The 23,692-nt window shown below is 35.9% G+C and overlaps 1 long non-coding RNA gene and 2 other non-coding genes across 3 annotated transcripts; all 3 read left to right on the forward strand.

Moving 5' to 3' along the window:
- The first annotated feature begins 21,028 nt into the window (after window positions 1-21,028).
- Window positions 21,029-22,574, forward strand: LOC137037940 (uncharacterized). The gene is made up of 3 exons (XR_010897327.1): window positions 21,029-21,150; window positions 21,749-21,845; window positions 22,137-22,574. It is a non-coding gene; the product is annotated as an uncharacterized lncRNA (long non-coding RNA).
- Window positions 21,530-21,661, forward strand: LOC137002298 (small nucleolar RNA SNORA9). Its single transcript, XR_010891828.1, has one exon. It is a non-coding gene; the product is annotated as a small nucleolar RNA SNORA9 (small nucleolar RNA).
- On the forward strand, window positions 21,932-22,063 carry LOC137002299 (small nucleolar RNA SNORA9). Its single transcript, XR_010891829.1, has one exon. It is a non-coding gene; the product is annotated as a small nucleolar RNA SNORA9 (small nucleolar RNA).
- Window positions 22,575-23,692: the final 1,118 nt, after the last annotated feature.

Genomic DNA, 23,692 nt, shown 5'->3' on the forward strand with positions numbered 1-23,692 from the left:
CTGACATTTGCTGTGTCAGTCAGTGGTGTCTGTGTGATATTTAAACCAGACTACAGTAAGTGAGATGCAGCGCTGCAGGCAGTTGGCCGTGACTGCATTCCTCTACAGCAGCAGGAGATTTTCCATCGGACTTCGGAGCACTCTCACACTCACACATTTTGTCAGATGCTTCAGAGTACATACACACAGCATAGAAATACAGTCTGGTTTAAAGAATAATTAACACCAATAGTGACTCCAAAATGTATTTTGGACTCTAAGCCACACTTAAAGGATTAGTCCACTTTAAATAAACTTTTCCTGATAATTTACTCACCCCCATGTCATCCAAGATGTTTGAAAAGAAATTAAGGTTTTTGAGGGAATCATTCCAGGATTTTTCTCCATTTAGTGAATTTCAATGGCTACCAACAGGTTGAAGGTCCAAACTGCAGTTTCAGTGCAGCTTTAAAGGGCTTTAAACGATACCTGATGAAGAATACGGGTCTTATCTAGCGAAACGATTGGTCATTTTTTTAAAAAAAATACAACCGTTTATGCTTTATAAACACAAAATATCGCCTTGAACGTACTTCCCGTTTCCGCATTCTTCAAAACGCTTACTCTGAATGTTCTACGCCTTTCCTATTCTACTTATGGAACGAACACGGCGCCAGTTTCGTTTTTTTTTTTCCGTAAGTAGAATAGGGAAGGCGTAGGACATTCAGCGTAGGGCCGCAAACAACAGCAGCCACATTTTACAGTTCCTTCTGAACCAAAACGATGAGCTAATGCTGCATTCACACCATGTCATAACTGTAATTACGAGATGTCAACCCGTGACGTTCTACTCGGAACTGTTCACTTCCTTAGACTCGGATTTAAGCGTTTCTATGTCAACACTATCCACGTCAATATGAATCTACAGTAGTCAGGTGGTACAAATAAGAGCTTTGTAATTTGTTTACGTTCTTTATTATAATGTGCCTTGAGATATGATGCTCTTATAATGTTTTGCAGATTTTGCTCTCCCTTATGGAAAGAAAATATATTTCCCTATAAATGAATGATCAGTATCAGTAAAAGTGGCAGATTCATGATTTAACAGTATATTTGAAAATATTCAGAAAAATATATTGCATAAATATATTACAATATATTGAATAATACATAAGGAATTGCTGCTTTTCATTTTTTTTTAAAATATGTGATAATATATTTACTAATATATCATAATGTATGTAAGTTTATATTCAGTAATATACTTCATAATATATAGATTTATATGTGATCAGATGTGGTACTGCATGCATTATATATTGCAGATATATTTACTCATGCAGTATAAACAAATATATGTTAAAATATGTAACACATTTCTTATATTTTATAATTATTTACATTTTAAATGTTTCATATTTTTCAAGTTAGTTAACAAAAGCACACCTGCATGTACAAAAGTTTTTACCAAAGAGACTAGCACTGTGCTAGTTACTTTTTAATAAAGTTATTATAGTATTAATGGTGTTCAGCCAATCATCAGCCTAACCACAGACTCCACCCTTCAGCACAATGGTAACCCCAAAAACTCACACATACCAGAAAACCTTTTAAATTCCAAAATAATACAACTTTAAACACTAAAAGATCTCCTCTTATATCAATATTGAGCAAAACACATGAAATAGCGCTTAATTTTAACATTTACTCTCCTTTAACAGCCAGAAGCAAAGCATGCTGGGAACTAGAAGTCTGTTGTAACCGCTGATTGTAACTCATTTCATGAATGTGTATATATATGTGTGTGTACTAGGAACATGTCTGTGCAATATATGTACACAATAAAGGATAAAACTTTATGAAGGTAATGCTTTTTTTTGTCTTCATTTATATATATTTTATATGTATCAATATATAGCCATACATGGGCAATGCATATATTGCAATATATTGAAAAATATAAGCATAAGTTTCCCATATATGGAAATGTATTATGTAATATATAGCATTATATTTTGCAGTATATTCCCATATGTTTTTGTTCCGTAAGGGCTAGCTGCGTGCAATCATGTGTTTTGAAGGAGGCGTGGCTTTGGAGAGTGTTTTGAAGGAAGGGTGGGATCTCTTTCCTAAATTGCCTACTCTACTTTTAAAGAAGACCTATTATGCTTTCTTACATGTTCTTTTTTTATTTTTACACTTTCTGTAGTTTGTAATGTTGCTGATTGAACATGAAAAAAGGTCTGCAAAGTTACAAAACACAAATCCCACTCCATTCTCTATACTGTTTCTGAACTCTATTGTAGTCTTGAGTTTTCCTCTGGTATTGTACACGTCACAATACTCCACATTTAAATGATTCCCACCCAAGGCATATGCAAAAAAAAAAAAAAAAGGTTGTATTGCTGGTTGAAACTCTTGGTTATGGTAAGGGGTGTGACATTTCTGAAACACACTTGAAGTGGTTGACCAATCACGCATTTCAAAAGGAGCGGCTTGGTAGAGAAAGGAACTAAACAGAGCATTACTGACTGACTGGCTAATATGGCCTCTTTATAAAAGTAATTGCATTATGTCACATAAAGAAGCTTGTTAGGATTTTAATAACATCTTTAAACTATAACATTTAAATTACATTAAAATGTAAAGAAATTTAGAAAAAATACCAAAGACGATCATTTTTAAGAGTAGTTTAAGCGTCCAAATGTATTTTGGGTTGTTGTGCATTCACATTTATCCACACAAATGTCTTCTATACTCATATATAGGCTCTATATGCTTTTAGACCTCCATCTGGACAGTAAAACAGATGGGTGGAGTGGCTTCGGAATTACAGATTCTCCGTAAATGGGATTACACAAGCTTATTCCCTCCTCATTGAGAACCCATCAGATTAATCGTGACACAAAACCTTCATTCAGAAAAACAGAAATTACAATAAAAAACAAAAAAACAAACAAATAGATTAGATTGACATTGCTTTTAGTGTTAAGCAGACATTATCACATTGTAAATACACTGTCACGCATGATCCCTCCAGAGAAAGAATGAAATGACAGAAGGGTATGAATGAACGACAGACAGGAGATCACATGATAGTTGTTTTTTCCTGAATGAGCAGACTGCTTCAGGTAGGGAGGGATATAGATAGAAATGTGTCCCATATAACAGATCGACCTAACACACACACACACACAACCAACATCTAGACACCACATGATGACACATAAAGAAGATTAAATCTCTGACATGTTTTAGGAAACATTATCAATATTGTACATAAATAATACATTTAGTCTATCATTGTTCATCTTATTTTAATCAGATTAAAACCTTTTAGAGATCCAACTGGATTCTTACTTTGTCCTATTATTATTTAAATTAAATTCTCAATAACACTTTAAAGCAGGGGTCTCGAAACTTGGTCCTGGAGGGCCACTGTCCTTCAGAGTTTAGCTCCAACCCCAATTAAAAACACCTGAACCAGATAATCAAGGTCTAATTAGACATACTAGAAACTTCCAGGCAGGTGTGTTTAGGCAAGTTGGACCTAAACTCTGCAGGACAGTGGCCCTCAAGGACCGAGTTTCGAGACCCCTGCTTTAAACAATAATACACTCTAAAAAATGCTGGGTTAAAAACAACCCAAGTTGGGTTGAAAATGGACAAACCCAGCGATTGGGTTGTTTTAACCCAGCAGTTGGGTTAAATGTTTGCCGAACCTGCTGGGTACTTTTACTTAACTCAACTATTGTTTAAAAATTACAGTATTGCTTACTTAAAATGAACCCAAAATATCTTGAAAATTAACATTTATTAATATGTTTAATAAATGAACATTTTAATTTCATTTTAGATTCATTTTAAGTCGGCCATATATTCATTTTCAAACAATAGTTGGGTTAAATAAAACTACCCAGCAGGTTGGGCAAACATTTAACCCAACAGTTGGGTTAAAACAACCCAATCGCATGGGTTTGTCCATTTTCAACCCAACTTGGGTTGTTTTTAACCCAGCATTTTTTAGAGTGTAGCTTTTTTTATCCTTATGGTGAAAACTTTGCATGAATGAAAGATGTATTATTAATTGCACTTTACGTAATGTTAGGATTAATGGAATTTATGGTTGCCTAGCAACTAGAGGTTAAATTTGCAATATTCAAAAAATCAGCCCTCCCACCCCATTTAAACTAAACATTTAAATTTCTCATGAGAGTTCCTTTCCGCAAGGAGAACTAATTTTAAGGCCTTGAGGACTTGTTCTGTATTCTTTTTTACTTGACATTTTGGGTCAAACCATGAATATGTCTTATAGTTTACAGAACTGAAATACATTGTAGTATCTTTAAAGTCCCTTTCATCCTTTTTATGATAGCTTCCTAAACTCACTATATTATTATAATTGCTCTTATATTTCATTAGAAGTAGGCTACTGATTAGTTTCATTAATAAAAACTAATTTTAGTGCAAAAAGGCAAAAAAAAAAAAAAAAAAGTCAATTAGCAATGAATAATACTATACTATTATGACACTCAGGGCCAGATTTACAGCACAAATCCTGTCAGGATTTATTTTTGTAGTTGACCTTATTGCATATGCATTTGTAGGAGTTTCCATTTCAGATGCAAAATTTATGGAAGGAGAGTATTTAAATGAATCATGCAAGGTGATTTACTAAGGTTTGCGCTAGTCAATTTACTGGTATTTGCGGCATTATTTACCACCCAAAAAAAGCATGTCTTAAACCAGAATACAAAGTTCTGTCATGAAACTCTATATGACACAGGCTAATAGGTCCTTTAACTCAACCTGCTCGTAATCACGTCATTATCGATAGGGCACAGTTGATTGGTTCCTGCAGTATCAGTAGCCAATGAGCTTGCTGCTCAACCTTCAAAATACTTTGGTAGCATTGCCTTAGCAGTGCAGCACGCTTCAGAAACCCTCCACCTTCCCCAGCTCCACCCGTGTAGATCTGCTATGGGTAATTCATGTACGCTATATTATACAGCAGCTGTATGTCTTACTTGCTCACTGCAGCGTGTCGTGTATGTATTGGCAGTAGCACTTCCCGTTCTTGCTAATCTGAGCTGCTCTCGGTAGATTGCGTTGGTCAATATGGAAATGATCCGGCTGCATCTGTGTTCTTTAATTTGTGCGTTGTCAGTAGATCACGTGCAGAGCTTTCCACTCCACACACTTTTTTAAAATTGCACTCTCACTGTAATTTGCCCTGCTTAGTAAATCTGGCCCTCAGTGTTTGTATTTATTCTGCTAAAATAGATGTCTCACTAGGGGAGCAATTTGCGGACGTGCATAAGGACAACCGACCAGTTGATCCATTTTCATTCTCTTCCAATTTTAATACTAATAATAGCTTCGTCACCCGTGGAGGCTGTCTTTAGACAGCTGGTGTTGTGAATGCTCCTCGCTGCTTGTTTTTAAAGGCATGAGTTGTTTCCAAAGTTCATTCTTGACACAACAGGTCAGTCTTTTCCCTTGGTGGTTCAAAGATGTTTCTGTGAGAACCTGTCAGTTGGAGAGCCCTTGTTCAATCCTGTTGAAACCTGAAATCAGTGCTGTCATGAGGTGGAAGAATGAGGTTCACAGATGTTCAGAGTCTGCTACAATCTCTTGTCATCTCTGCCATCGTAGGTTCATTCAGTGATCTTAGGTTCTTTCAGTGAGATCAGATAGTCTTACAGAGCCAGAATAAGACTATTAAGTTTAGTCTATGTTGTAGTTTATTATTAAGAACTGTCCAGAGAGGAAGAAAGTGAAAGACTCTCAGCTTCAAACATCAAGCCAATGGGCCTAGAAACAGGAAATACCTTTTGCAAACTGAAAACTGAAGGCTAGAATCACACTTCATGACAGTTATACAACTTGGTTACAAAGGTTTTTATCCAACACAGGTGCTTTGTAAAAGCATGCCTGTGGCGATATTCTACAAAATGATATTATGCTGCTTCTTGTATGTTTTGCGACACTTTCAAAGTGAAATGTCCAGTGAGTGGCACTAAAAGTGCATTCATTTTTATTCTAAACAGATATATGTGAATCATGGCAATGTGCATTACATTGGTTGTTGAATGTATCGCAGCAGTTTAGAAATGTCCAATGGGTGGTGCTAAGTAGTACTCTATCACATTTAAAAAAAAAATATAATAATAACAAGTCATACACTAAACCTAACCGATAGTTTAAGCAAATATGAGATAAAAACGCATTTGCCAAACCATTTTAGCTTGCTTCTTTACAGGACTCATACTTGAGCACTACACAATATTGTACTAGGTGAGCTACTGAGCAAGTTTACTATGTCAGAAAAGTGATACATATTCCCAAAGAGCCTATATGTTCTTTTTACCAGTCCACCTGTGTTTGAGTTGTGTTTGCAAGGTTCTAGGTTGATATTATGGAGAAAGAATTATTCACTTAATGTGACATGCTTACTGATTACCAATTATTTGCCTTTGTGATGAATCTCTGCCTCAGAAATTCTGACAGTGTCATAAATTTGTGGTCGCAGTCCTGCAGCGTGACTGCTCCTATGCCAGCTAACTAATGAAGAAACAGTAAGAGCACAGAAATTGATGTTGTGTGTGTGTAAGAATTTCACTTGATACTATATATTAAATGCAATATAAATTACTATATAGTGTTCCTTTTTTTAGTGTTCCAGGAAAAGATTGCCAAAAATGCCTTTTACAGTCCCTGACTGATGAAGTGATCTTTTCAACCATGAGTTCCTTTCAAGAAACATCTACATACATATCTTATTGCTTTCTTAGAATGAAAAACTTGCCAAAAGCACTTGTCACTCCTGCTAAATGATGTAAGTAAATGTTAAAATAAATAATTTCTGACCAGAAAAATAAAAATATCTGAATTGTTTCTTATATTGAAGCTGACAAGCTTTGTTTTGTTCAAAAATGTCCATCTGTACAGCAGGTTGGTTAGTAATTATAATCCGTCTGGTCCAGACAACAACCCCTGCTGTACTTACTGTAGATGTGTCTGGGCTTGGGATACTGGAACTAGCAGACAAATGGAAAGTCCCCAATTCTGGTTACCATGGTTACCGGTGGCTCACCTTCTGTCTGATGTGGAAGGTTCCAGCAAATGGATTTAGCTCCTGTGACTCGATCCCCACTTAACCTGAATCTCCTTTGTGCTCTTGCGCAAAAGGTCGAAAGTCAACTGTGTCTCTAGACTTCATACTGACAACTTAGAAGCCATTTACACAGTATGTATTCTTTCATTCAAAAACAATGAGATGCAATGAGTACTTGAGATGCATCTTTTAAAGTTAAGCAATTTTTTAATATAATCTGGCATCACATATGCCGTGAGATGTAAAACAACAACAACAACAACAAAAAACAGCAAAATGTGTTGTAATGGTCAAAGATGTTGTCCTCATGTTTACACAGAAAAACAATTAAAGGGTTTGTTCATCCAAAAATGAAAATTCTGTCATCATTTACTCACCCTCATGTTTGTCCAAACTTTATGACTTTCTTTCTTCTGTGGAACATAAAAGATAATTTGAAGAAATTGGTAACCAGACAGTTTTGGTTACTATTGACTTCCACTCTATATAAAAAAAAAAAAAATAATAATTCTCAAAACATATTTTTATACTCCATTAAAGAAAGAAACTAATACAGGTTTGGAATGACAAAAGGGAGAGTAAATCGTGACCGAATTTTCATTGCTGGGTGAAGTATTCCTTAAAAAATAATTTCAAAAACAGACCAGTTATCAGCAGGGTGCTGCATGAAGTGGGCCAGAAAGCAATTGCACTTCTATATTTTAATCTGTAGTGTACCCTCACTTTTTCATGTGTACCGGCACTTCTCAGATGTTGCCAGTACTCTGATTGCCCCGCCCCCAGAAATGGGAGCTTTAGCGGAAGTTCTACCCGGAAGACTCTAATGCACGTCATTGCTCATTATCTAACCAATCATTACATGTCACCTGAGTATATAAGTTCTGTTCCCGCCCACTATTGTGTTCGCACATACCATCGCCGGCGTTCACCCCCATCCTCCCCACCACCACCAGGTCGGTCCCTGTCCATACATCGGGGGTAGGCTCCGGCCCTGCCTTCATCTTAAGGCAGGATCTGCAAACGTCTGCTACCCTCCAGATTGTACTAAATGTTAATTTGGATTTCATGGTAACTTAAAAATACTACTTCCCTTTTGAATGGGAACTCATGCTGCAGGGCGCTATGGGGAATGCCTCCGGCATGACCGGTGTCAGGACATATGCCCCTCCCCTATCCGAAGAGGGCTCACCAGTGGTATCAAATTGTTCACACCTAGGACTTCATGCCCTTTCGAAAATCCATGTTTATGGTAAGAGCATGCGCTGAGCGCCTCTGCTTCGTTGCCTTTCCAAAATCCATGTATATGGTAGGGGGACGCGCCAAGTGGCCAGCTAGAACAAGTTGCTAGGCTCTTCAGGGCCTCCTTGATAGCTATTCTTTATAGAGCATAGTTAGGCCTCCTCTTGCTTTGAGAATCAGTGTTTGAGGCCTCCACCCTTACAGTCTCTGTCTGAACAGTAGTTCCGAGTGGTTAGGCTCTCTGTAAGCCTCCTTGGAAAATGCCCTGGGCACAGAACGTAGTTAGGCCTCCTCTAGTTGTCCTGTTGAGGCCCCCCTTTCTGGAGAAGCTCCAGTCTATGATGATGTTCCCTTAAAGGTGCTCCTATGAAAACCATGCTCTTGAGCTTTGCCTAGCTTGGGCTCTGGCTGTAGGGAATCAGTCATGACAGCTGCTGGCATGTACCTGTGAGATGGGGGCTTTGAGTCTTTGACTTATGTCAGCCATTGAGGAACTCATCCCTTCAGCATGATGGCGTGGGTATTCCGTTTCTCATAGCGCCTTCTAGGGGCCTCAGCGCGTGTTCCCATTCAAAAGGGAATGTCTCAGGTTACACATGTAACCATGGTTCCCTGAGAATGGGAAAGAGACCCTGTGTCCCTTTGCCATGCTTCAGGTATTCCTGTACACGTCTCCTTCAGACAAGAAGTGGATGACATATTTCATAGGTGCCTCTTTATATGCATGGCCACACCTGTAGTGACGTCATCGGCTGTCACCAGCCAATGTCAAGTTCATTGTCATGTTTAGACTCATGCTTCAGACACTGGTCATGCCAGAGGTATAGCACTCTCCATAACACCCTCTAGGGGTTGCAGCGTCTCATTCCCCTTCTCAGAAAACCATAGTTACATGCGTAACCTGAGACATTATACATTTGAATCAGAAAGCAAGCAACAGGTCGTGTAGCTGTTGTTAAAAAGTCATATGCTGAAATTTTTCCAGTCAGTTTGTGGGAAACAGAGCTCAATAGCATGGTGCCTGCAAAACTTGTGGGGAAAAGTCCCTCTGCTGGAATCAGAATTAGGACAACGACAAGCTCACATGATGCACTCCTGGTGTTTGCCTGCGTACATGCTGCCTGACAGAAAGCAATTGCAGCAGGTAGAGCTGTGCTTTAATTGCTATGCTTAATTATAACTTCTTCCACCGTGCATTAATTGTGATGCAGATGTGAGGAGACAGACTGGCAGGGGACTTCACAGAGGCCTGATACAGGTTGTACTGAACAGATACTTCCAGACAGCCGACAGAAGAGAAGTCTGCATACTTGCATACAATGACCATCCGACTGGAAATAAAAGTGGCAGAGCTCCAAATAGACAGAAAACACTGAAAAAGAATAAACTGTATGTGGAAAATCATCAGAAAATGCATCACATCCAAACAACACATACATTTTCTTAATAAAATTTAAAATAATTGAAAAAGTGTTAATTTGCAGAATGCATACTGAATTTACACTGATCAGGCATAACATTATGACCACCTTCCTAATATTGTGTTGGTCCCCCTTTTCCTGCCAAAACAGCCCTGACCCTTTGAGGCATGGACTCCACTAGACCTCTGAAAGTGTGCTGTGGTATCTGGCACCAAGATGTTAGCAGCAGATCCTTTAAGTCCTGTAAGTTGCGAGATGGGGCCTCCATGGATCGGAGTTGTTTGTTCAGCACATCCCACAGATGTTCGATTGGATTGAATTTGAGTTTGATCTCAAACTCGTTGTTGTGCTCCTCAAACCATTCCCGAACCATTTTCGCTTTGTGGCAGGGTGCATTATCCTGCTGAAAGAGGCCACAACCACTGAGGAATACCGTTTCCATGAAAGGGTGTACATGGTATGCAACAATGCTTAGATAGGTGGTACGTGTCAAAGTTACATCCACATGGATGGCAGGACACAAGGTTTCCAATCAATGAGCCTTGGCCACCTGACCTGTTGCCGGTTCACTACTGTTCCTTCCTTGGACCACTTTTGATAGATACTGACCACTGCAGCCTGGGAACACCCCACAAAAGCTGCAGTTTTGGAGATGCTCTAACCCAGTCATCTAGCCATCACAATTTGGCCCTTGTCAAACTTGCTCAAATCCTTACGATTGCCCATTTTTCCTGCTTCTAATACATCAACTGAGGACAAAATGTTCACTTGCTGCCTAATATATCCCACCCATTATCAGGTGCCATGATGAAGAGATAATCAGTTCACTTCACCTGTCAATGGTCATAATGTTATGTCTGATCAGTGTATATAACTGAATGGAGATTACATAAAACACATTATTTAAGTGTAGGCCTTTTTTTTTTTTAAACTAATCTCTCTTTTACATATTTATAAAGGTCTGTAAAGTAACTAAACTAGTGAACATATCACTTTAAAAGCACACCCTACTATGTTCATCTAGAAAAAGATTTTGGATTATACAATGAATCATAAGTAGCCTGTGGTGACTATTAAGAGCAAGAGTAAAAAAAAAAAATTAAAAAAAAATGTTTCTTGTTCTGAGCCAATGTTCATCAATGATAACATGATAGCAAATAGAGTCATACTTCATTATTTTACACAACATTCTGTTGTAAGGAGAAATACTGCAATGGCAGGATGTTCTGCAGTCAGTGGGGATTGCAACAACCCCTTCCTTTAAAGCGCCAATGGACAGAACATTCTGATCTGTAGTCCACACTGAAGAAACCCAGACACTTCCATGTGAAAAAGAAGTGTGCTTAATTGTACTGGATGTACACTTGTAGTGTAGCCTGTACTTGCAAATAATAATGATTGAAATAAAAAGCCACTTAATTTACTTAAAGCGAATCAGTTTCTTAACACACTTAGGTACACTTTAAAAATGTACTTTGTTATAATGTCAAATTAAACATTTCACATTAAACTGCATTTTTAATCATTGCTTTATTAATCTTTTGTTGAAGTACACTTATTTTGATATGTTGAGTAATATACACTTGATTATAATTGTAACTGTTGTTTGTATTTTGATATTACATTAAGAGCTAATATATGTTAAATATATGTTAACCTTATTTCAAAGACAATAGACGTAATTACGAAGTTACATATAAAGTATTTAGTCCTATTTAAGTGGGTCCAAAAAAAGCAATCTAAAGTTCATCTTTTATTTCATTTAATATAGGCCTACATTTAAAATATAGCACATTTTCATTTAATTGCAGTGTCCAAAAGTGTCCCAAAAACATTACATTCAGTTTGTAGAGCAGGGGTGTCCAACCCTGGTCGTGGAAGGCTACCGTCCTGCAGATTTCAGTTCCAAACCTGCTCCAACACACCTGTCTATAATTATCAAGCAGCCCAGAGGGCTGTTTCATAAAATAAGATTAGAAAACAAGCCAGGCTTATATTACTTAGTCAGACTTTTTGTCAGCGAATTCTGTTTCATAAAACAAACTTAAATTAGTTCAAACTCAGTTACCCTGGCAACTTATGCTGGGAAACTAGCCTGGTCTGGAGCAGGCTAACTGTCAGGCTAAGCTGAGCTTCTCTAACACTGACCAATAGGAAAGCAATGATGTTACAGCTGACTCTCTCACATACAATTTTTTGACTTTATTAACATTATATATATATATATATATATATATATATATATGTATATATGTGTGTGTGTGTGTGTGTGTGTGTGTGTGTGTGTGTGTGTGTGTGTGTGTGTGTGTGTGTGTGTGTGTGTGTGTGTGTGTGTGTGTGTGTGTGTAAAACCTACAGGTTTTCCTTTCTTACTGGCTAAATGTTTTGAGCCCAATATTTAATTAGATTGTTTTTTTTACATTTCTCTCTGGTTTTGTTTGGCAGTAGTACTCTTTGCGGTTATTAGAAGAGCAGAAATTAAGATCACAAAATTAAAAATTAGATAAATATGCACAGACTAAATTTTAATTGGTAAGATGAATCTAAACTCAGTAATTGTCCCAAAGTACATTGGTTTACCGCATTACAATAGTCCATTTACAGTTACTATCATAAAAAATACACATACTTGTAGGTTTAAACTTGTACATAAGGCACATTTAATGTCCAACATCAAATATTTTAGCGAAATGTATATTTTAGAATTATTGCTTCTATTGCATTCCGTCTGTTTAGCGCGCATGCGCTCAGCAGCGCTCGTTCACTGTGAAGTTTAGCCGCAAAATGGAAATATTTGCATTACTTTCTAACATTTACAGATGGAGAATAAACTTGTGAAAAGTAAGTTATGCACTGAGGAAAACACCATGTCTCAAACGCATAAAATAGCACAAAATGTATGCCCTTTCCTGTGGTGGATCGATTTGATCCATGATCGACCTCTAGGGCTGCTTTAAAAAACCGTGTACGCGAAATTATCTTGACTAGGTGAACCTGGATCGAATTAGCGGGACTGTGTGAACTTCAATTACCTTTTATGAAACCGTTTTAGCCCAAACTCATTTGTTAGGTTAATTCAAGTCAGGTTTTGGAGTTTAATCCTCGCTTTCCTTAGCATCTTTTATGAAACAGCCCTCGGAACATCATGATTAGCTGGTTCAGGTGTGTTTGAGTGATTTTGCTGTTAAGACATTTTCTAGAATTCCAGTTAAATGTGCAGAGAATAAGACAAATATAGGTCTAATCGAGCTATTTAAAGGTTGAATTCTTTCAAAAAGTGTATATCTGACCAACCTGATACAGAGATATTGCTTCAACCAATGGCATGAGTTTGCAGCAGGACAATTTGTTTGTACTGACAAATGGAAGATGGCAAAAAGTTTAGAAAGTTGCATACTTTAACATTAAATAAGCTCTGTTGATAAAATCTGCCTTATAACATGCAGAACTAATATGGTACTAAGGATATAATGTTCTTGAATGATCAAAGAATGACCTAGCACTGTTCACTTAACCTCCATGTCATGTCTGAGAACCCCAGACAGTCAGTTCACCCGGGCGAACAAGCACATGCTTTGTCATGGTACACTGTGTCATGTGATAATTGCATTATACAGGGATCGGGCCACCACAAATAACTTGGATTTATCCAGTCAGCTGACCTACAGATGGGGAGGTGGCTGAAGGGAAGACAAGGAGCCTGAGAAAGATACGGATGGATGAATTGAGCGATGACGCTAAGGGGTGGAATATCCTGGCTTGAAAAAGATGGAAGGAAGGAAGGATTAGGCCACTGATATGGTCACACTTCAGCAGAACATCCAGCAGCCGGCAGCAGTAAGACCTGAGTCATCAGGCCACTAGCAGGAGGACTAGAGTTGGCATTACTGTGTGACTAACAAGCCGCGGAGATGACACTGCAAATGCAACTCCTCCATGACGCCATTTATTCCATCCAGTGATCACCTTTGGTATAAAATATTAACACAGGCAAACCAAACACTGTTCATGCATTAACTGCAGGACAATTCACCACAGCCTAAAGGACAATATTGCTCAGAAGCTGTGCTTTCACAGTTCAGGAGACTAAATAAAGTTCTCAGTTATATTTCATTGAAGTACAACTTCAAATTTTCCTTCTACAATTTCTTAGAAGAAATAAAAGGACCTATAGAGTAAGAAAGTAGAGCTTTAAAAGAACTCATAACATGGCATCAGAGGAATTCAGTGAGAAATGTTGAATGAATTGCAGACTTTTCTATCTTGGTAAATCTGTGTATAATCTGAGACATTTTAAGTCTTTATAGGAGATGTAGGATTACTGGTCTCTTTTTTCAGGATACAAATCTGTGAAGCTTGAAAGCATACATAATTGAAGTGCACTTAATTGTATCGAATGTGCATTTGTCAGCTCGATCTCACACCAATTTGTATGTATTTTATGAGTTGCCAAATTCGTATGAATGACCTACTTCTAAACTCCTAAACTTACCCGTCACCGGGGTTTAGACAAATCGCACTAACAGTGAGGTCGTACGAATTCGTATGAATTAACCACCTTGTAAATTATGTATACGAATTGGCATTTGTAGTGTACTTCAAATCTTGAAAGTAAACATATTTTACCAAAATTTCAATACAATTTTGCCAAAAACTGTACTGGCAGATAATATAATATATTTATGAAATAAAATTATTTAAATCATTGTTCAAAACATTCCAAAAATGTGCATTTATTTTGATGTGTTGACTAATACTGAAGCACATGTACTTATAATTTAAACGGCATGTTATGTCAATATTTACAGTTAATATATATATATATATATATATATATATATATATATATATATATATATATATATATATATATATATATATATATATATATATATATATATATATATATATATATATATATACACTACATTTATTTAATTAAAAAACAGTAATATTTGTATATATATATATATATATATATATATATATATATATATATATATATATATATATATATATATATATATATATATAACAGCATTTATCTGAAATCTAATCTTTTGTAACATTATAAATGTCTTTAAAATTCTTACTGACCCCAAACTTTTGAACGGTAGTGTATAATGTTACAGAATCTTTGTATTTCAGATAAATGCTGTTCTTTTGAACTTTCTTTTCATCAAGGAATCCTGAAAAAAACATTCAACATTGAAAATAATCATAAATGTTTCTTGAGCAGCAGATCAGCATATTAGAATGATTTCTGAAGGATCATGTGACACTGAAGACTGGAGTAACGATGCTGAAAATTCAGCTTTGCATCACAGGAATAAATTACTTTGTCAAATATATTTAAATAGTACACAGTTATTTTAAATTGTAATAATATTTCACAATTTTACTGTTTTTTACTGTATTTTTAATTAAATAAATGTAGCCTTGGTGAGCAGACGAAACTTCTTTTAAAAACATTAAAAATCTTAGTGGTTCCATTAAAAATCTTAGTGGTTTTGGACTGTACTGTGTATATATATATATATATATATATATATATATATATATATATATATATATATATATATATATATTGCATGTAATAAGTAATGAAGTGCAACTTCAATACAAATAATTTTTAAATTACATATAAAGATGTACTTAAAAACATATTTAAAGTGGGTCATAAAAGTCCCTAAGGTTCAACTAACTGCATTTAACATAAATTTAAACAGTAATATTTTTATTTAATTGCAGTTTACATGCAATGAAGTGTCCATTACATAACATTCAGTTCACACTAAAGAATGTCAAATGTTAAAGTGAACCTTTTTTTCTGCATGTGTAGTAGGCTACACTCAAAAAGAGAAGTTTTGTCATCATTTCATGTCATTCCACATGCACCTGTATGATTTTCTCCTTTCTATGCAAAATAAAAGAAGATATTTTCAAAAAAGTCTGTTTTTAGAGAAAGTCTGTGATGTATTTGTCCACTGTATTGAAAATATATTCTGTTGTGTTATAAGTCCTACAGCTTTGGAATGACATGAGGTTGAGTAAATGAAGACATAATGTTCATTTTAAGTGAACAAGGCACACAGTACCACAAAAAAACAACAACAACTGAAAGCTGTGAAAGACTGTGTAAAACAAACTACACCATGCCATGAGAACTGTGTTGTTGTTATTGCCTCATTTAATTTAATATACTGATAAGGTCAGCTGACTGGAATTTTTTGAACCCTGATTATACGTCAATAAGACCTTAAACCGTTGATCTGAGTGTTTCAAAATCTTCCCAATGTTCTCCTGTTACACAGGCAGCTGTGTACACGACTATCACTTGATCATCCCTCCCTGTGCTGGAGTCGGGGTATTCAGTGGAAAATTTACATTGAGGTCAATGTGTCCCAGGTGTTATACTGAAACAGCTTTTTCAAACAAAGTTGTGTACTAGTTGGACCACAAATGCTCAACTACTATAGATGTATCAATATGTATTTCCCTGAATGTTCTGTACTGTCTTGTTTCATTTCACTGTGTGATATAGCAGTATTTTTGTACACAATGTACTCTAATTCAGTGAAAGACCCTACTGTGACTCACCTTCCCCTAAATCAGTGTGTATACTGTATGTGCCCTCTTGCCCTTCGTGCTGCTTAACACTGTGTTCCTCCCCCATCTTCAGCTGATGAGAGGTTGCAACACTCACACAAAGGCATCATTCACTGCCCTGCTTACGTAAATCCACGCTAAAGCAAACTGCATTTATTTTCAGAGGTAAATACGACATTCTCTGAGGTTATGAATGTCAGTGTAAACAGTCTCATTCTGAACCAGAGTACCGGTTGTGCATCACCTGCAGAATTAAACCATTTGGTTTTAAGAAACTGACATCTGACCTCTGGGCCAGTGCTGTCGTCAGCATCTCATGTTTGTGATGTGCGTCAGTGTGCTGCATTACAGCATTGTTAAACAGTGCACTTTACCCAGAATTCCTTTAGGGAGATTACTGCTCTTAATGGCTGGCAGAGGGAGGCAGATTTCATCTGGCCAGACTGGTCAAGAACTATTTGAGTGTACTTTTGTTTTGTTTTTTTGTTTTTTTCTACAACTGCCTTATTACAGAAATTTGTGGAGGTCTGTTAGAGCAGTGCTTCTCAACTGGTGGGTTGTGACATAAAAAGGCATCCCAGATCTGTTTTGATAAGGTCAAGTGAGGTCAAGGACAGCAGGGGGACAAATAAGGCTAAATGCAACCAAAAAAAAAAAAGTTGAATGACCATATAATATTAATAACCATATACTACTGCTGGCAAAACATACTGGCTAACTTTACTGACTGTTAAAATTATTGTTGATTTTTTTTTTTTTTTTTTTTTGCATGACTACATATATATATATATATATATATATATATATATATATATATATATATATATATATATATATATATATATATATATTTTTTTTTTTTTTTTTAAACAACAAATTAATGTCTTTCACAGTTGCCTTTATTTATAGTAAGTAAACTAAACATTTACTAACAACATGTTTTTAGTTTTATCTTAAGTGAAAATTCTACTTTCTTATAGTTAATTTAGCTCTTGTTTATGGTGAAAATAAGTGAAAAAAAATATTATATTGTATTATTATATTATATTGACCTACATTAAGTAACATTTTGGCTTATGTTTAAAGAAAATATATATTAAGTACACAATCTTTATAATAATCTTTTTACTTTTTAAGAATGTTTTTTTTTGTCCATTTTTGATTAACATTAAATCAAAATTTATTGGAAAAAAAATTGAGTTTAACATTTTTAAAAGTTTTAATATATATATATATATATATATATATTCAGACATTTTTTATATTTAGTTCCCTATAGTTCATTTATGTAAGTGAGGATAGCAAAATAAAATAAACTGTGACATATTATACAAAAATTCTTCATACAGTGGACTACCAGTCAAACTGATAAAAGTTTGGAACCTAAAATTATTCAGACACTTTGACCTGACCATGTTTTGCTTAAGTGTTATCTGACATAATTAAGATTAATTTCTGACACAGTTTGACTCTGAGATCTTGTCATATTTTATTACCATTTTTTAAAATATAGTGAATAAACTGTAATAATGAATGAAATGTTAAAGATGTCTGAATAAATTTTGTTTTGCTGTAAATATATGCGTGTCTGTGTTACAATCCGTGTTGCTGAAGCAGGGATGAGTCATAAACGGACTTCTACGCAAACAGGAACTTTATTCAACAAGGGAACAGCAAACACGTTTAACCAAACAACACTAGCCCTGCGTTCCAATGTCCATACTATCCATCCTAAATAGTATGTGAGATTAAAATAAGTGTGTCCCAAAGCATAGTATGTTGAAAAGAGTATGCCAAAAGTCCCCGGATGGTCTACTATTACCGGTAGATTTTTGAAGTGTGGATCCGTGCACACTATAAAGGCTAATATTGCCCACAACCCATTGCGCATTGGACGAGGATTCAGTTCAGAACTACAAACACGAGTAAAAAGTGTTAAAAAAACTACAAAACATGGCGGATACGCGCGATCGACGCTGAGAGATTTGAGTGACTAATAATCAGTTTAACCTGATAGAAAATATATATTTAATGTTACCCGTGTTATTTTTCATCTGCAAATACCAATGTGGACTTTTATAAAGATCCGAATGGCCATTAACTTTTAAATGCATCATTATGCATTAATATGAGGAGAGTTCTCCTCGTGAAAGACCCGCGACTGCAGATCAACGTGCTGTATTTCTCTCCGATACGGTAGGAAATTAACTAAATGAAATGTGGAGGATGTAAGATGATTGACAGGGCAGTTTACGGTGACAGGATGCGACAGAGAGAATTGACGCGATTGTATGACGTGTTAGTATGTCCCAAAGCTTGTCTACTCTTTTACTACACACTCAAAAGTAAGTACTTTTTGTTCACAGAAAGAGTACATACTTTTAGGGCGTAGTATAAGTAGGCGAATTGGAACGCAGCATAAGCATAACAACAAGAACGGACAGGAAGTGCAAGGAGTGAGTCCAACATAAAGGGTGCGCTGATGACGATGGACAGGTGCAGGGAATCCAGGGAGAGCGGGAAATCTGATGAGGGAAGTGAGTTCAGGTGTGGAACAGGGAGGAACATGGGAAATGGAGTCCGGGACAGGCGTGGTTGTAACAGTGTGTGCGTGTTTTTGTGACATATCAGGACACAAATTTGTATAATGACATGGGTATGACATAAGTATTACAAGGAGAGGGTGACTTATGAGGACATTACCCCATGTCCCTATTTTTCAAAAGGCTAATAAATCATACAGAATGAGTTTTTGTGAGAAAGTAAAAATGTGCACAGTTTTCTGTGATGGGTAGGTTTAGGTGTAGGGTTGGTGCAGGGCGATAGAAAATACGGTTTGTACAGTATAAAAAACATTACACCTATGGAATGTCTCCACAATTCACAAAAACAAACATGATATTAAATACAGGCATTTTTCATATTCAGCTTACTTTATATAATGTTTGTATGTACAGTTTGCATATTGTTGGGCCTACAGTATACAAAAATGAATCAGTTTTGATATTAAAGACGTTTGTTTATTTTGTTTGGATCGCCAATTGATGCTCAATGTAAAATCTAGATCCTGAAGCAAAATCAGTTGAAAACTAAACTGATTTTTAGAGAAGGACAAAGACCAAACCATCACAACAACTTTGGACCACAATGTTGTGAGAAAATCAACTGGCACAGATCAAATTTGCCTAAACATTAATTTAGAATGAGATTTTGCTTTTATTCTCCTAAATAATGCCGAGCAGACCTGGCATTTGCTAAAAGAAAAGCAATTAAACAAGGACTGAAAAGTGAAAGTCTCTAAGCAGCACAGAGTTAAGAGCCTCATTCATGTCACAACACTGATGTCTGTTACTTGGCTCAGTGTGTCGTCCCATTTTAGCTGTGTTGGCACAGTGCTGTGTGCTCTCATATTGCTATGTGGCTCTCTGTGTTGTCTGATTAAAGCCCCATGTGTCAAACTGAAACTCTTCCTCATGTTTCAGATTCAAAAACACTGGACCATTGTGCTGCTGTCATTAACACAAGCAAATGAAGGGTACATTTGCATGCATTAGAATGACTGGACAAACAGCGACAGTCAGTGTGTGTACAGACAGAAGGCACAGATTTCTCCTGGCCATCTCTTCTATTGGCAATGCTGGGGTTGACCAACAGGAATATTGGCCCAACAGCTTAGGTTTCATGTCTTTATTACTTACATCATTGTTTTAACTGTCTCGAAAATAATGCCACAGAGCATAAAATCTTAAATTCAGCATGAAACGGAAGTTGCGATAGTCTATTATTCTTATTCCCTATTATGACATATATCTAAGTGAAATGGCTTCTAGAACGAGAAAAAATGTAGAGCTGGACTTGATCTTGTAGTAAATTGATTGGATCTTTGGAAGGTTGTGGTTTGCTATTGCTGTGATCTCAAGTCTGACAGGTTGTCCAGTCCTCACGCCAGTAAACATGTCATCAGAGAAGAGATATCATTGCAAGAGCAAGAGGGAGGGGAAGTTATTTTGATTAAAGATAAGATACACATGAATTGGAGAAAAAAAGATGCCTAGATAATTCATTTATGATAAACACATTCCAAAAACATTATTGTCTTTCTTTTCATTATGCAAAATATGAATTCTTTTTCCTTTGATATTTAGGGTGAAATGCGACTTGGTCATCTTAGCCAACTGTGATTGTGAGACTCCTGCCTTTGGTCTCTTGAGCAAGACATTAAACAGCAAGTATCTCCAGGAGGGTCTGCAGGATTGTCATTCTGGTAATAAGCTTTTGTATTAAAAAAAAAAAAAACACTGTAAAAGCTAAATTACAAAGAAACTACCATGAAGTGACTGAAATTCTGGTCTTATTTAACAAGTAAAGGTTGGTTTACTGTACTGAGACGTCAACATGATTGCCAGTATTGTGCTGACCTCTAGTGTAAGAGCTGGAAACTGCAAGATTTTCCTTCATACCAAAATGAAGATGTCAAACTTACAGTGAAAAGTCATTTTAACAATGGACCAGGACAATGAAAAGTACATGGCATATTATTAAATTATCTCAGAGTAACAGGTAAATACAACATAATTTAAATACATTACTAATATTTTAACCTTTATTCGGTGCTCTTCTGTGCTCCAGTTGATGGCAGTAACGGACCAAAAACCTGTGCGCCATTAAACCTCGGAAGAAGAAGAAGAAAAAGAAGAGGCGATCAAGTGACGTGTTTCCGGATTTTTCTTTCTTTAGTTGGAGGACCATCGTGCGAGAAGTTGTTTCTCTCTCGTCTCTTTTAAGGTGAGGTTTGTGTATCAGAACATAAATATATAGCATCAGATTATTTATTGTTCATCTCAATATTTTTTTTTTTAATATGTAAAATATAATGCAGTAGTGGTGCATTATTGTAAAAAACTGGTTTTATATGTGTTTGAATATATGTAATTAAGTAACTATTCTTGTCTGCTAGTAACTGTAACATTTAACATTTTATGTTGCAGTACTAGTTCTATTTATTTACTGTAACTGGTTTTAAATACGTTTTGACCGTTAAAACACGTGGTCACGAGGGTCCACGTGTGGAGAAGTTCAGATGCGTTTATTAGTTAAATCTCTTTAAACATAGGTATTCACTTTTAAACGCATAAACAAAGTAAAGCACTGAGATGGAAATGTCGTGCAGGCTGTTCAGCAAGGTTGAGTCTGACGTGACTCTGTCCTCTCCTGTATGTCTGCTAGATGGACATGGGGTGGTTTGAGGCCGTGCTGTTTGTCCCTTACAGCATGGTTATAGAAACCCCAGACAAGATGTTTCCAACATGTGCTCAGTGGTCTCAGTCTCAGCATAATGTCACATTTTCTTGTGAAATGTACTGAAATGATCTTTCTCTTGCAGCATAATGGCATTTCCTTGAAGTCTTCATAGAACATTCCTTTTGCCACCGTACATGATATGCAAGAGATGCATTTGTCAAAGCTGCTGCACGAATTAAGTAAGTCTAACACACAATTCAGACATATTTCAAAGCAACAGTTTCTAATGTTTTAACTCGGTATATTCTCTGTAAAAGAGAACTAATTGCAGACTGTTCAGCGAGGTTGAGTCATTGTGACTCTTGCCTTTCCTGTGATGTCTGCTAGAGAGATTTGAGGTGGTTTGAGGCCTTCTGGGGTGCCCTTCCCAGCATGGTTATATAATCTTCAAACATTTAAACTGGTTGCCTAGTTGTATAATTCTACTGTAAGAAATAATCTTGCTTCATGTAAATATTCTTCTTTTACAGGGAGAAGCCCCTACTTTGCTGAGGTGTCGATCACAAAAGGTTAATTTTGAGCAAGGCCAGATCTAATAACAGTAGTGAATATTACATTTTGGATTGCCATTTATCATTTTTATTTATTGTTGAATGTGTTATTGGTTGAAATATTGAGGAATGTTATATTCAAGAGGATTTTGATTCGATTAAAACTGTTTTTGAATGAAAATATTCAACTAAATAAAGGGTTTTTTTTGTTGTTGTTGTTTTTTTTTACACTTATTTAAAGCAACCGTTGTTGGTTCTGTGTATTTGTTTGGTATCATGAGAAGAATAGTCAGAGATATAGTGACATGTACAACTGGTTGGTTGTATATTATCCTGCTTATGTGGTGATTTGCTATACAAGTAAATAATTGGAAATATTGTTTGGCTTTTTAACTCTTGTAATCAACTCAAAGTTTCTGCAAATTAAAGCTTTTTTTTTTTTTTAGCAAATGACTTGTGGTTATTACTATCCAGTGTCTTTACACATTCAATTCAATGGTTTACTCTAGTAGCTCAACAAGTACAATTTTTAACACAAGGAACTGTTTTTGGTTTCTGAATACTCACATTTTTTGCTCCATGTTCGATTATGATGCATTCTCTCCTGGGAAGGCTGGGATGGAAAGATATCCATTGATGAGCATTTCAGAATCAGGGTGGAACAGTGACTTCTCAGCTAATGTTTTATGAATACTAAGGTTTTGGACATACTGTTCTTTTCACGTATTATTTTCTACTATATAGTATGCATGTAGGCATATTCGGATGCAACATTAGTATATGTACGTCTGAATCTCGTGATGATTGGTACACCACCAGGTATTTCTCGCCCACACACATCAATACTGAGGATTCAGACATTCGTTCGCCTACTATATAGTAGGGAAGTGCGGTTTTGGACACAGCCTGCTTTTTGACAGGTTCATATTGACAATGACTATTATGCCAATATAGTATATACAGTGATTAAAAAAAAAAAACTTTATTTTTGTTATTGACAGCTGTTTTGAGGATTATTTTAATGGCACCAAAATCTCAACTTTACTGAACTGAATGGTTAAATAGGTAGCCTATGTATGTCTACTTCCAATTTATTTAACAGTTAAACTATTAAAGAGCAAAATATGAAAATGCGCATATTAAATGATGCAAATGTGTTTTTGACCAGTTTTATTACATTTTTGTTCCTGAAATCCACCCTACTGCTGGGATCAGGGTAATCCTTTTTCTTTCTTTTTTTTTACACAAACTGATATGATCCAGATCAAAACCAAGAATTGTGATCTAATCTGATTTCAGAAGCCTTTTTTGTTTTTGTTTTTTTGTGACAACCCATTTTCAAAATTTGATCCAATCCTATATCTTAAATCTGACCAGATTACTTTTAAACAGGGTACTACTACATTGGTGGCCTCGTGTACACAGTGCCCTCTAGTGGTGGTTAGGTAAAACAAACAAATATAACAATGAATGCTGTTATTCATTTAAAACATTAATCTACATTTCTAGATCAAGCAAACATTTGTTTTTTTTTT

Source organism: Chanodichthys erythropterus, chromosome 15, assembly GCF_024489055.1.
Source record: "Chanodichthys erythropterus isolate Z2021 chromosome 15, ASM2448905v1, whole genome shotgun sequence".
Taxonomy (NCBI): domain Eukaryota; kingdom Metazoa; phylum Chordata; class Actinopteri; order Cypriniformes; family Xenocyprididae; genus Chanodichthys; species Chanodichthys erythropterus.